General features: G+C 39.9%; 1 non-coding gene across 1 annotated transcript; it reads left to right on the forward strand.

The window, feature by feature from the left end:
- The first annotated feature begins 10,490 nt into the window (after nucleotides 1–10,490).
- LOC148548773 (small nucleolar RNA R71) lies at nucleotides 10,491–10,595 on the forward strand. Its single transcript, XR_015898793.1, has one exon. It is a non-coding gene; the product is annotated as a small nucleolar RNA R71 (small nucleolar RNA).
- Nucleotides 10,596–12,273: the final 1,678 nt, after the last annotated feature.

A 12,273-nucleotide genomic window follows, 5' to 3' on the forward strand; every position in this document is an offset into this window, starting at 1 on the left:
TGGTAAGCTTAATCATTAACATGAGCAAAAGATAATTGAGTAACTTGAGAGATGAAAGTGCATGAAGGTTCAATGCATATCATGGGAAACAACATAATCGCAGAGATGCTAGCCAAAGTGACCGAGGGATTGAACTTGGTGTGAGGTAAGTAAATCTCAAACCAAGAGTGCCAAGTTCAATGCCTATGGTGTAAGTTGAAGAACACAACAATTTCGAGAAATTTAGGAAGCATTCTGGCAGTAAATCGGACGTTCCCGGATAGCAAACTGCAGGAAAATGCAAGTATATGAATCCAAAAGAATTTGCAACAACATGATAAGTAAGAATTGCATATATGCAGTAGCAAACTTAAGTTTACAAGCAGAATTCAGCAGGCAGCAATGAAATAGCAGCAAAGCAGTATCAACATGGAAACATAACAACTCATCAACCATCACTCAGCAAACAAGGAATATGTAATTCAAACGGGTAAACACAAACAGAGCAATTATCAGGCCTAGAATCATCTAACCACATCCTAACTACCTAACCGCATTTATTTCTATCTAGCCTATCATACAGGATTAATCAACTAACTAATCTAATCTAATCATGCCTAAAAAAATGAAAGCAGTAAAGAAACAGGGCAGAGGCAGGGTGTAACCTGGAGTGCAGAAGCAGTGATGGAATCGGGAATGGACAGGGGGGAGAGAGGGACAGAGATAGTGTGATGCCACTGATAAACCACTATTTCATGGTTTATCTTGTGCTCAATTGAGTAGTTTTTATCAACTCTTTACCCACTTATTCATATTATTTGCATGGTTTTACATTTGCCTTCCTAATTATATGCTTTGATTGAAAACATGCTTCTTTGGCCTTAAGTTCCCTATGTTTAATCCTCTCTTATTACCATTAGATGCCTTGATATGTGTGTTAAGTGATTTCAGAGATTACAGGGCAGGAATGACTCAGAGGATGGAAAGGAAGTGTGCAAAAGTGGAAGGAATACAAGAAGTTGGAGAAATTGCTAAGCTGTTCAGCCTGACCTCTTCGCACTCAAACAGCTATAACTTTAGCTACAGAGGTCCGAATGATGCGATTCAAGTTGTGTTGGAAAGCTAACGTTCGGGGCTTCGATTTGATATATAATATACCATAGTTGCTCTGACGATAGGCGACGCAAATGCGTACTCCACGCGGACGCATCGCAGTGACGAAAAATCAGTGTGTTTTAATTCGCAACCAGCGAATTCTGGGCTGTTTCTGACCCAGTTCTCGGCCCAGAAAACACAGATTAGAGGCTATAAAGTAGGGGAATGCATCCATTCATGAGACAACAATACATACAACATTCATTCATAATTTTAGGAGTAGATGTAGTTTTTAGAGAGAGAGGTTCTCTCCTCTCTCTTAGGATTTAGGATTAAGATTTCTCTTACCTTCAGGATTGTTTCTTTTTTTATCAGGTTCAATGTTCTTTTTATTTATTTTTCCAATTTAATTTATGAACTTTTCCATGTTAGATTGATTTTCTTTTATTAATGCAATTGAGGTATTTCAAATTTATCACTTCTTCTATTCTTTTATTAGCGCTGGAGGCGTGCCAGTGCCACAATTCGTCCCACGCGACCGCGTCGCTGACGCGTCCACGTCGCAGGGGAATACTGGCCTCCCACCCGACCGCGTCACCCACGCGGCCGCGTGACCTGAAATCGGCGTAAAAAGGGTGCATGGCCGAAAGTTGTGCTGGAGTTGGGCTGGACTCGTACTGGCAGCCCAAGCCCTCCCACGCGAACGCGTGCCCCACGCGTCCGTGTCGTATTGGAAATAAGGCCACTCACGCGATTGCATGCCCCACGCGACCGCGTCACCCTGGATTTTGGCAATACTAAGTTTTGAACAGAGAGTTGTGCGACCGCGAGGCTGCACTCGCGCCACTAGCACAAATCGAGTCACGCGATCACGTGCCCCACGCGTCCGCGTCACCCAACCTTATCGCGCCCCACGCGACCGCGTCACCCACGCGACCACGTCGCCAACGTCGCACAACCTATCCAGATTAGTGCCAATTTTCTTATCTTTTCTTCTTCGAATCCTTATTCTTCTTATCTTTTCTTATTTTCTCTCACTTCCATTCTATTTTATTTAATTTATTTGCATATTTCATTCATTGCATTATTTTCACTGGTGTTGGAATTTTATTTGGGTCATTGTGGATTATTGCATGATTATTGACAATTATATATTACTTTTTAAAGGATGCTTGCATGTTCAATTTAATACTTTCAAATAGATTATTTACCATACATGCTATGTGTTTGTGAAAAAGCCCATATGGCATTATGCACTTCTCTATTATACTTTATACTATTTAATGCTTGCTTTTCATAAACCCCCTTTACTATTTTAATTGAATATAATTGTCAATACAAACATGGTAATTTATTACAAGTAATGCTTGGTCTATGCTACTCATGCCCTTTTTCGGCATGCCAATAAACACCCTGCATCCACTTATCTTTCGATGCACTGGCTATTTTTTATTGCTGGCTTTTCACATGTACTTGAGAGCATGTGTTAATGTCAATTACATCCTAATGTGCATCCATCACCACTCTTCCATTCTCTTCCTTGCTATATATCTATTTGAATTTAATTTACTTTCTCTTCCCTTCTTCAGGATGGCCACCAAGGAAGGAAAGGAGAAAGCTACTCCCAAACCGCTGGCAAGGAAAGGAACAAAAAAAAGAGCCCAGCTGAGAAACCATAACCCCCATCCACCTGCACATCTTAGCATGCACCGAGGACGGTGCAATCTTTAAGTGTGGGGAGGTTGATACCGATCTCCATGGGTTAGTACTTTCTTGTCTCAAACACCAATGTTTAAATTTTCTTTGTAGATTAGTTGTTGCATTTGCATATTTGTTTGATTTTTGCATATTTTACCACTTGATTAAAGTAATATTTTCTTTTTCAAGAAACCTTTTAAAGTATTTCACTAATTTGAATCAAATTTTTTGTTACACTTATTTGAAAAAATATTATATTGGAACATGGTTTAGAGCTCGAACACACAAAACCTGTGAGATTTTTTGAGCCTATTTGAATTGGTTGCATTTTATCAACCAAAAATTTTATTTTAGTGTGTATTTTTCTCTCAAAAATTGTGATCTTTGTCTTGCTTAATTCTATATTTCCATGGTTTAATGTATGCATGCACTTACATGATTGAGGCCTTTGTTTCACTGAGCTTACATACCCATATGGCCTTACCTTTCATTATCCTTTGCAAACCAATTTGAGCCTATTATACCCCTTTGTTCCTTACTTTAGCACATCATTAACTCTAAGCGGAAAATAATAATGTCCTTAATTTGAATCCTTAGTTAGCTTAGACTAGTGAGAGTACTCATAAATTAAGTGTGGGGAAGCGAATTTGGAAACAATTGGTTTGAGAATTGAGTATGTTAGAATTTTCTGAAAATGTGAAAAAAATATTTAGGACATGATTCATGCATCCAATAATTTAATTATATGCATTGAGAAAAATAAAAGAAAAAGAAAAATTATGTATAAAAAAAAGAGGAAAAAGAGCAAATAAGAAAAAGGGGACAAAATGCCCCAAAGTAAATGTTGAAAACAATGCATATGAATTGTACTTGAAATTAGAATGCATAAATATGTGGAAAACATGGTTGATGGATAGTTAGATTTTGTACTGTGATTACATGGATTGTTTAAGTTAGGTGGAAAGTTTAAGTTAATTAAGGATTCAGATTTTAGTCCACTTGGCCAAATACAATCCTACCTTAACCCTAACCCCATTACAACCCTTAAAAGACCTCTTGATATGTGTATTTGTGCATTAAATTTATGTTGATTGTTAGATGAAGAGCAAGCCTTAGAAAGCAAGGTTAGTAGAGAATTGAGAGAATCGACCCTAAAAACACTTGAGTGATTAGAGTGTATACACTACCAGTGAGGGTTCGATGCTCAATTCCTTGTTCCCTGCTTTCATGAGCTATTTTCTTCTTGCATGACTATTTGTACTTCATTTTTATGATTTGAATTAGTGAAATCCAGTTCATATTTGTTCTTAAAAGATTTGTTTACTTTTAACCAAGTAGGTAAGAACATTTTGCATGTAGTTGCATTCATATAAGATAGGTTGCATTTCATACGTTCTACCATTCCTCTTCATTTCTTTATAGTTCTCTTGAGCTTAGCATGAGGACATGCTATTGTTTAAGTGTGGGGAGGTTGATAAACCACTATTTTATGGTCTATCTGGTACTCAATTGAGTAGTTTTTATTAACTCTTTACCCACTTATTCATACTATTTGCATAGTTTTATATTTCCTTCCTAATTATGTGTTTTGATTGAAAACATGCTTCTTTGATCTTATATTTGCGTATTATTAATCCTCTCCTATTACCATTAGATGCCTTGATATGTGTGTTAAGTGTTTTCAGATATTATAAGGCAGGAATGGCTTGGAGGATGGGACGAAAGCATGCAAAAGTGGAAGGAATGCAAGAAGTTGGAGAAATTGCTAAGCTGTCCAGCCTGACCTCTCTGCACTCAAACAGCTATAACTTTAGCTACAGAGGTCTAAACGACGCGGTTTTAGTTGGTTAGAAAGCTAACGTCCAAGGCTTCAATTTGATATATAATATGTTATAGTTTCCCTGACGCTAGGCGACGCGACCGCGTGATCCATGCGGCCGCGTCGCAATGACGGAAATCCAGCGTGGCAAAATTCAAACCCAGCAAATTCTGGACTGTTTTTGACCTAGTTTGCGGCCCAGAAAACACAAATTAGAGACTATAAAGTGGGGGAATGCATCCATTCATGAGGAGGCTCTCATAATTCACAATTTTAGGAGTAGATGTAGTTTTTAAAGAGAGAGGTTCTCTCCTCTCTCTTAGGATTAGGATTTAGGATTTCTCTTAGTTTTAGGAGTAGCTCTCAATCCTAGGTTCTTTATTTTTATTATTTTCCCAATTTTATTTATGAATTCTTCTATGTTACAGATTTCTCTTTGAATTAATGTTATTTGAGGTATTTCAGACTTATGATTGCTCTCTTTAATTTATTAATGCTCTGTGTTTATCCAAATTATTTTCATTCAAGTAGACTTTCTTCCCTTTTGGCTTTGGTTAGGTAATTGGTAACACTTAAGTTGTCAAACTCAGGAGTGGTTGAAATTGGCTGATTTTGCTTTAGCTAGGATTGCTCTAACACTAGTCTCTCCATAGGAGTTGACTAGGACTTGAGAATCAAGCTAATTAGTCCACTTGACTTAACTATGTGGGATTAAAATCCAATTCTCATCACATCTGATAAGGATAACAAGGACAGGATTTCCGGTTCTCATACCTTGCCAAGAGTTTATTTTACAGTTATTTATTTATTTTTATTGCTCGAAAATATACCTATGCGCATTGCCCAAACTTCCAAAACCCCCAATTTACAATCTTCATAACCAATAATAAGAAGATACTTCCCTGCAATTCCTTGAGAAGACGACCCGAGGTTTGAATACTCGGTTATCAATTTCAAAGGGGTTTGTTACTTGTGACAACCAAAAAGTTTGTACGAAGGGATTTTTGACAGTTTAGAGACTATATCTACAACGCGATTGTTTTTATGACATTCTTTACTGGCAAAAATCCCGACGTCAGGGGCGCAGCTGGGTGGCCGGCGGTGGGGCGGTGGTCGCGGAGGCAGTGGTGGAGAGGGGAGGAGAGAGGAAGAAGGGAGAAGAAGGGAGGGGAGGGGGTTGCGGCGGCGGCGTCCGGGTTGCGATGGCGTCTGGGTGGTCGGCGGTGGTGGCTGGGTGGTGCTGGGTGGTGGTTGGAGGGAGAGAGAGCAGAGAGGGAGAAGAGGGTTGGGGGTGGGGGGCTCGCAACTGATAGGGTTCGCGGGCTGGGGGGTTATATTTTCGAATCCACGCGGCCGCGTGGGGCACGCGGTCGCGTGGTTGGGGTGAAAATGGAAGTGACGCGATCGCGTGGAGTGCGCGATCGCATGAGAGGGGGAAAAGAAGGGTGACGCGATTGCGTGGGTCGCGCGATCGCGTCACTGGAATTTGTGCTAAATGCACGACTCCAGCGCCGTTTTAGCGCAACTCTCTGTCTCCTTTTGGGGTGATGTGCAATCCATGCGACGCGATCGCATCGCTCACGCGGTCGCGTTGGATTGGTATTGTGCAAGGGACGCGATCGCATGGGGCATGCGATCGCGTGGGTCAATTTGTGCGAAACGCACAAAGGCCGCACGATTCCAGCCTAACTTTCTGTTCATTGGATCCTTACGCCGATATATATATCACGCGGCCGCATGGGTCACGCAGTCACGCGGGTGGTGTTTTTCGCGATATGGCGCGATCGCATGGGGCATGCGGTCGCGTCGTGCACCCTTTTTTTTTTTATATGCATGAAAAATGCAGAATGCAATGATTAACATGAATGCTATGCATGATTCCAGGTTTAATAAATTAAAATGAAAAAGGCAAAATGAAAGCAATTAAAAAAAATAAATTGAAAAAGAAGCGACCATACCATGGTGGGTTGTCTCCCACCTAGCACTTTTAGTTAAAGTCCTTAAGTTGGACATTGGAGGAGTATCCTGTTATGGTGGCTTATTTTTAAATTCGTCCAAAAATCTCCACCGGTGCTTGGAATGCCAATAGCCTCCGGGGTCCCAAACCAAGCACGCAAAGCTTCTGAACAGCTTTAAATATATTTTTAGGCTCCCGGGATGACAAATGTCAGAATAAACTCCAGGATTCCAAGCCTTGCTTTTAAATTCGCCTCCGTCTTGATCTACATGTCTCCATTCGGGCGGGTTAAAAAGTAGAATCTCATCTTGGTGACCAAACATTTTCCGTGATCTATGTGATTGAGCATGATACCAATCCGTGTACTTCGAAGTGAAGCATGGAACCTTATTGAACCTTGTGCACCAGCTCTGAGTACGAGCCATTTTCCTCTTACTCTTAAAGCCACAGAGAGTTCTAAGCTGGCCATCTGTTTCAAGCAAACCATATTCAAGTGAATAAGTAAAGTTATAAGTTAATGATTGTACCCACTTGAAGCTTGTATTAGGTGGTAATGGCCTTGGGATAGGTGTTTTTGATGGTTCTGCAAGTTCTGTTTCCTTGTGCTCTTCTGTGAATTCCTCCACTTCTTTGCAAAGATCTTCAATTGTATCTATGTCCTGGTCAAAGTCTTCTGTGTCTTCCTCATCACTTGAGTCATAGATTGAAGGTTGAGAGAAATCTACCTCTGCACCATCTTCATATTCACTTGGGGAAGATTCTTCTATCTCAGAGAATTCACTTGCGGATGCAAGTTCATCACCAAGAGAGCTAGACTTGTGAGCATTATCATCAAGGGAAATTGCTTCTTGGATTATTCCGTCTGATTATTCATAAACGACTTGCCTTGGAGATTATACAGTATCCTCCTTAGCATCAACTGTAGCATCCTGGACGGAGTTTTCCTTAATTCTGGATTCCCATGGAAGTTCAGCATCTCCTAGGTCTTCAACCAACTCTTCTTCTTGAACAAAGACAGCTTCTTCTAATTGTTCCAGTACAAATTCATGCTCTGTCTTGTCCACTGGAGTTTTTGGCACTTCCTTCATGCTCTGCTCTTCATTGGGCTGTCCACATGGAGCTGTGGTTGATCCTTGTATATTTGTGCGCCAAGAAGCCCATTGAATCATCGCTTGCTCCAGTTGTTTGATGGTTGTTTGAAATTTAATTACTGTTTCCCTTAGGCGATCTTCTGCTTCTCGGGATGCTGGACTTGGACATGCTACAAAGGAAAGTGGTGGTGATTGGGAGCGATTGGATTGGTATTGGGGTAAGGATGGATCATATGGTGGCGAATGGTGAAGAGAAGCTTGTGAGTGTGGTGGTTCAAGGTTATGTTGAAAGGGTGGTTTATATGTACGGGGTGGGGCTTGTTGGTAGTTACAAAGTTGTCCACCATGTCTTTCAGCTGTGTATGCATTGTGGAATGGTCTTTGTCCAGGATATCTCGGAGGGTGTTGCTGCCAAAAGGGTTGATTAGATCCTCTTGGTTCTATCCATCCTTGATTGGTCTGACCTTGATGCACATTCCTGCTGTAACTTCTATTTCCTTTAACAACATTAGAACCAAACTCAAAGCGAGAGGGTTGAGAATTCATAGCAGCAAATAAAGATAAAAAGGAAAAACAAAAATAAATAGACAAGCAAAAGAAAAAAAATATTTACAATAACCAATAATAAGGCACATGTTAGCAGTTCCCCGGCAACGGCGCCATTTTGACGAGAGGATTTTTACCAGTAAAGAGATTCATAGAAACAGTCGTGTTGTAGATATAGTCTCGAAACCGACAAAAATCCCTTCATAAAAACGTTTTGGGTGTCACAAGTAACAAACCCCTTTAGAAATTGTTAACCGATTATTCAAACCTCGGGTCGTCTTCTCAAGGAACTGCGAGGAAGTATGTTCTTACTATTGGCTATAAAGGTTGTAATCGGGGTTTAGAAGATGAGAATCAAGTAATTTAAATGACAAGTAAAGTAAATGGCAATTAAAATAAATAAATACTATAAAGCAGACTTTTGGCAAGGTAAGAGAAGTTGGAGGTCCAACGTAGTTATCTCTCTCAACTATAATGAAAGTTGAATCTAAACTCCACTTGATCAACCTGTACTAGGGCAAGGGAAAGTCAATGGACTAATTAAATTGACCTTTGAATCCTATTTATTTCCTAAGAAAAGGTTGGGATTGCTTAAGTTCAGCTCAATTAGCAAGATAACGATTATCAATTATGTTGAGTTTAATAACTGTTGAGTTACTAAATTCTTAACCAGAACCAAAAGGGGAAAAAGTAAAATTGCTGGAATAATAAAAATATCCTTAGATGGGAAGTGATGGTAACTTAAATCGAAGAGAACAATCATGAACTAAAAATACCTCAATTATCATTAATTCAAATAACAGTCTGTAACATGGAAGAATTCTTAAATCAAATTATAATAATCAATTCAAATGTTGGAATAAATGAATAGAAGTAAAACTAAAATCAAAGAACATTAAACCTGGGATCCAGAGTTACTCTTAAAACAAGAAGAAATCCTAAATCCTAAAAGAGAGAGAGAGAAGATCTCCCTCTCAACTAAATCTAAATCATTGAAAGGTAAAATATGCGAGCTCCCTTGAATGGGTGCATTCCCACACTTTATAACCTCTGGTCTATGCTGTCTGTACTTGGATTTGGGCCAAAAAGGGCTTCAGAATTCGCTGGGGGCGTATTCTGTAAATTCTGATACGAGGCCTCTGTCACGCGGTCGCATCATTTGGAGCCTTTCCTTGCCACGCGGTCGCGTCAGTCATGCGATCGCGTCATATGCATTCTGCTTAAGGCGCGCGGTTGCGTCAGTCATGCGGCCGCGTCGCTGCTGATTCGTGCTTGGCACGCGATCGCGTCGTCCATGCGATCGTGTGGATACCAGTTTCCTTAAAGCTCTGTTTTGCTTTCTCCTTCCATTTTAGTATGTTTTCTTTTCCATCCTTTAAGTCATTCTGCCTTAGAAAATCTGAAACTACTCAACACACTAATCACGATAACGAATGGAAATAAAGGTAATTAAATTAATTAATTTTAAAGCTTAGGAAACATGCTTTTCACAATATGACATAATAAGGAAGGAAAAGTGAAACCATACAATTAATGTGAATAAGTAGGTGAAGGATTGTATAAATCACTCAAATTAAGCACAAAAGAACTCATGAAATATGGGTTTATCAATGGCAGCGTCTTGATTCTGTATGTTGGATCGCATTTCCTCACGGAACACCTTACTATCTTGGATAGTCTTTCTTTCGATGATGGAGAGTTGAGATTGGAGGGATGAGAAGGGCCATTTTGGCTTTGGTATGGATGTTGAGATGTGTTGTTAGGTGAGTGCTGATATGATCTCTGTGTGGGATGTTGGTGAGCTGCATTATTGTTGGGGTTGTGGCATCTCTGATCTTGGCCTTGGTCTTGTTGATTTCCCCACCCAAAGTTTGGGTGGTTCCTCCACCCAGGATTATACGTTTTGGAGTATGGGTCATGGTTCTGCCTAGGTGAATTTCCAATGTAGTTGGCTTGCTCCTGACTACCCTCTGCTTCTTCATTCACTCCTTCTTGAGTTGCTGCTGAAGTGGTGATTGCTGCTACTTGATTCCTCTCTATCTTCTTGGTGAGGTCAGCCAATTGCTTGGTAATCATCTTATTTTGAGCTAGCAGTGCATCCACATTGTTTAGCTCCATCACTCCTCTAATGTTGCCTCTTTCAGAAGCATAGAAGTAGTCATTCTCAGCTACAGTCTCAATGACATCTATGGCTTCTTCAATGGTCTTCTTCTTGTTCAGAGATCCCTCGGATGAGTGCTCTACTACCTTCTTTGATTCATAAGAAAGACCTTCATAGAAAATGTGCAGCTGCACCCATTCATTGAACATATCTGGCGGGCATCTTCTTGTCAAGTCTTTGAATCTCTCCCATGCTTCATATAGAGTCTCACCATCTTGCTGCCTGAATTTGAACCTCATCTCTCAACCTTTTGATTCTTTGAGGAGGATAGAATCTCGCCAAGAATTTGTTTACCACATCTTCCCAGGTTGTTAAGCTCTCTTTCGGGAAAGATTCCAGCCATTTAGATACCTTGTCCTTGAGTGAGAAGGGGAATAGAAGTAGTCTGTAGGTGTCAGGATGAACACCATTAGACTTCACAGTGTCACATATCCTCAGGAAGGTGGTTAGATGTTGATTGGGATCTTCTTGAACACTTCCTCCGAATGAACAATTATTCTGAACAAGGGTGATGAGCTGTGGCTTTAGTTCAAAGTTGTTGGCATGTATGGTTGGTTTTTGGATGCTACTTCCACAGTTTCCTGGGTTTGGATTGATGTAGGATCCTAGAACTCTTATTTCTTGCCCAGCATGATGCGCTGGACCTTCTCTGCCATGGTTGTGAGCCTCTTCTTCATGATGTTTCTCCATATTCTCATCCATGTCTAGTTCAAAATACTATTCCTCTTCCTCAGCACTAACTACTCTCTTCCCTCTTGCTTCCCTCCTTAATCTAAGGAATGTCCTCTCAGGTTCAGAATCAAAGGAAGTTGAAGCCCCGCTTCTTCTACCTGTCATACAACCAACAAGGCAAAAGCAAGAAGGGTAGATGCAGACAGTATTTTCTGCAGAAATGCTGTTAGTGTGAGTGATAGAATATATCAAACAGTTAGTGGGTCAGTGGAACAAATAGTAAAAAAATGATATGCAGATAGCACCACAAATGGGTGAGAGGTAAAGGGAAGGAAATAACTAAAACTGAATGAAAATTACTCAGATGGAATTAAATCAAACAAAAGAAAAGTGCTCAATCTTGTTATCCACCAATTTAATCATTGTTGATACAAAATTAATCCCCGGCAATGGCGCCATAAACTTGATGCACGGAAACTTGTCTCTCAACAGATTTCCCTCAGCAAGTATACCGAATTGTCGTCAAGTAAAAACTCACAATAGAGTGAGGTCGAATCCCACAGGGATTGATTGGTCAAGAAACTTTAATTGGAGGAATGTTCTAGCTGAGCTAAGCAGAATTTGATATGAGAATTGTAGGAAATTAAATGGCGGGAAAGTAAATGGCAGAAAATGTAAATGCTGGAAATAAAGAGCTGAATATAAATGACGGAAAGTAAATTGCAGAATCTTAAATGGGGAATGGGGAATTTAGCATGAAAGTAAATGGCAGAAACTAAAGAGAATGGGTAAATCAGAAATGGGGAATTCATTGGGCTTAGGAGATGTTGCATTCTCCGGATCAAGTTCATTCTCATCTCTTCCTCAATCAATGCATTCATTGATCTCCTTGGCAATATTAAGTGATTGAATTCCAATTCCTTGGTAACTCAATCTCTCAAATCTTGATCAATAGCCAATTCCTTGGTCTAATAGCATGATCTCTTCATTCCTCTTCCAAGGTTCAGAAGAGATCTAAGTATGAATAGTTTCTTTTCCAATACAACTATCCAATTGGATGAAGATTGAAAGCTTTCAAGTAAAATCAAGAGAAAAGAAAGAAGAAGAATAATGAAAACTATTATTGATCCATCAAATTATAACAGAGCTCTCTAACCTAATGAAAGGGGTTTAATTGTTCATGGCTCTGGGAATGGAAAGCAAAGATGGAGAGTACATTCTGAAGTAAAACTAGAAGTTGCAGAGAAAGTAAAAT

The sequence above is a fragment of the Arachis ipaensis genome, chromosome B8 (assembly GCF_059453495.1).
Source record: "Arachis ipaensis isolate K30076 ecotype BB chromosome B8, ASM5945349v1, whole genome shotgun sequence".
NCBI classification, from domain to species: Eukaryota; Viridiplantae; Streptophyta; class Magnoliopsida; order Fabales; family Fabaceae; genus Arachis; species Arachis ipaensis.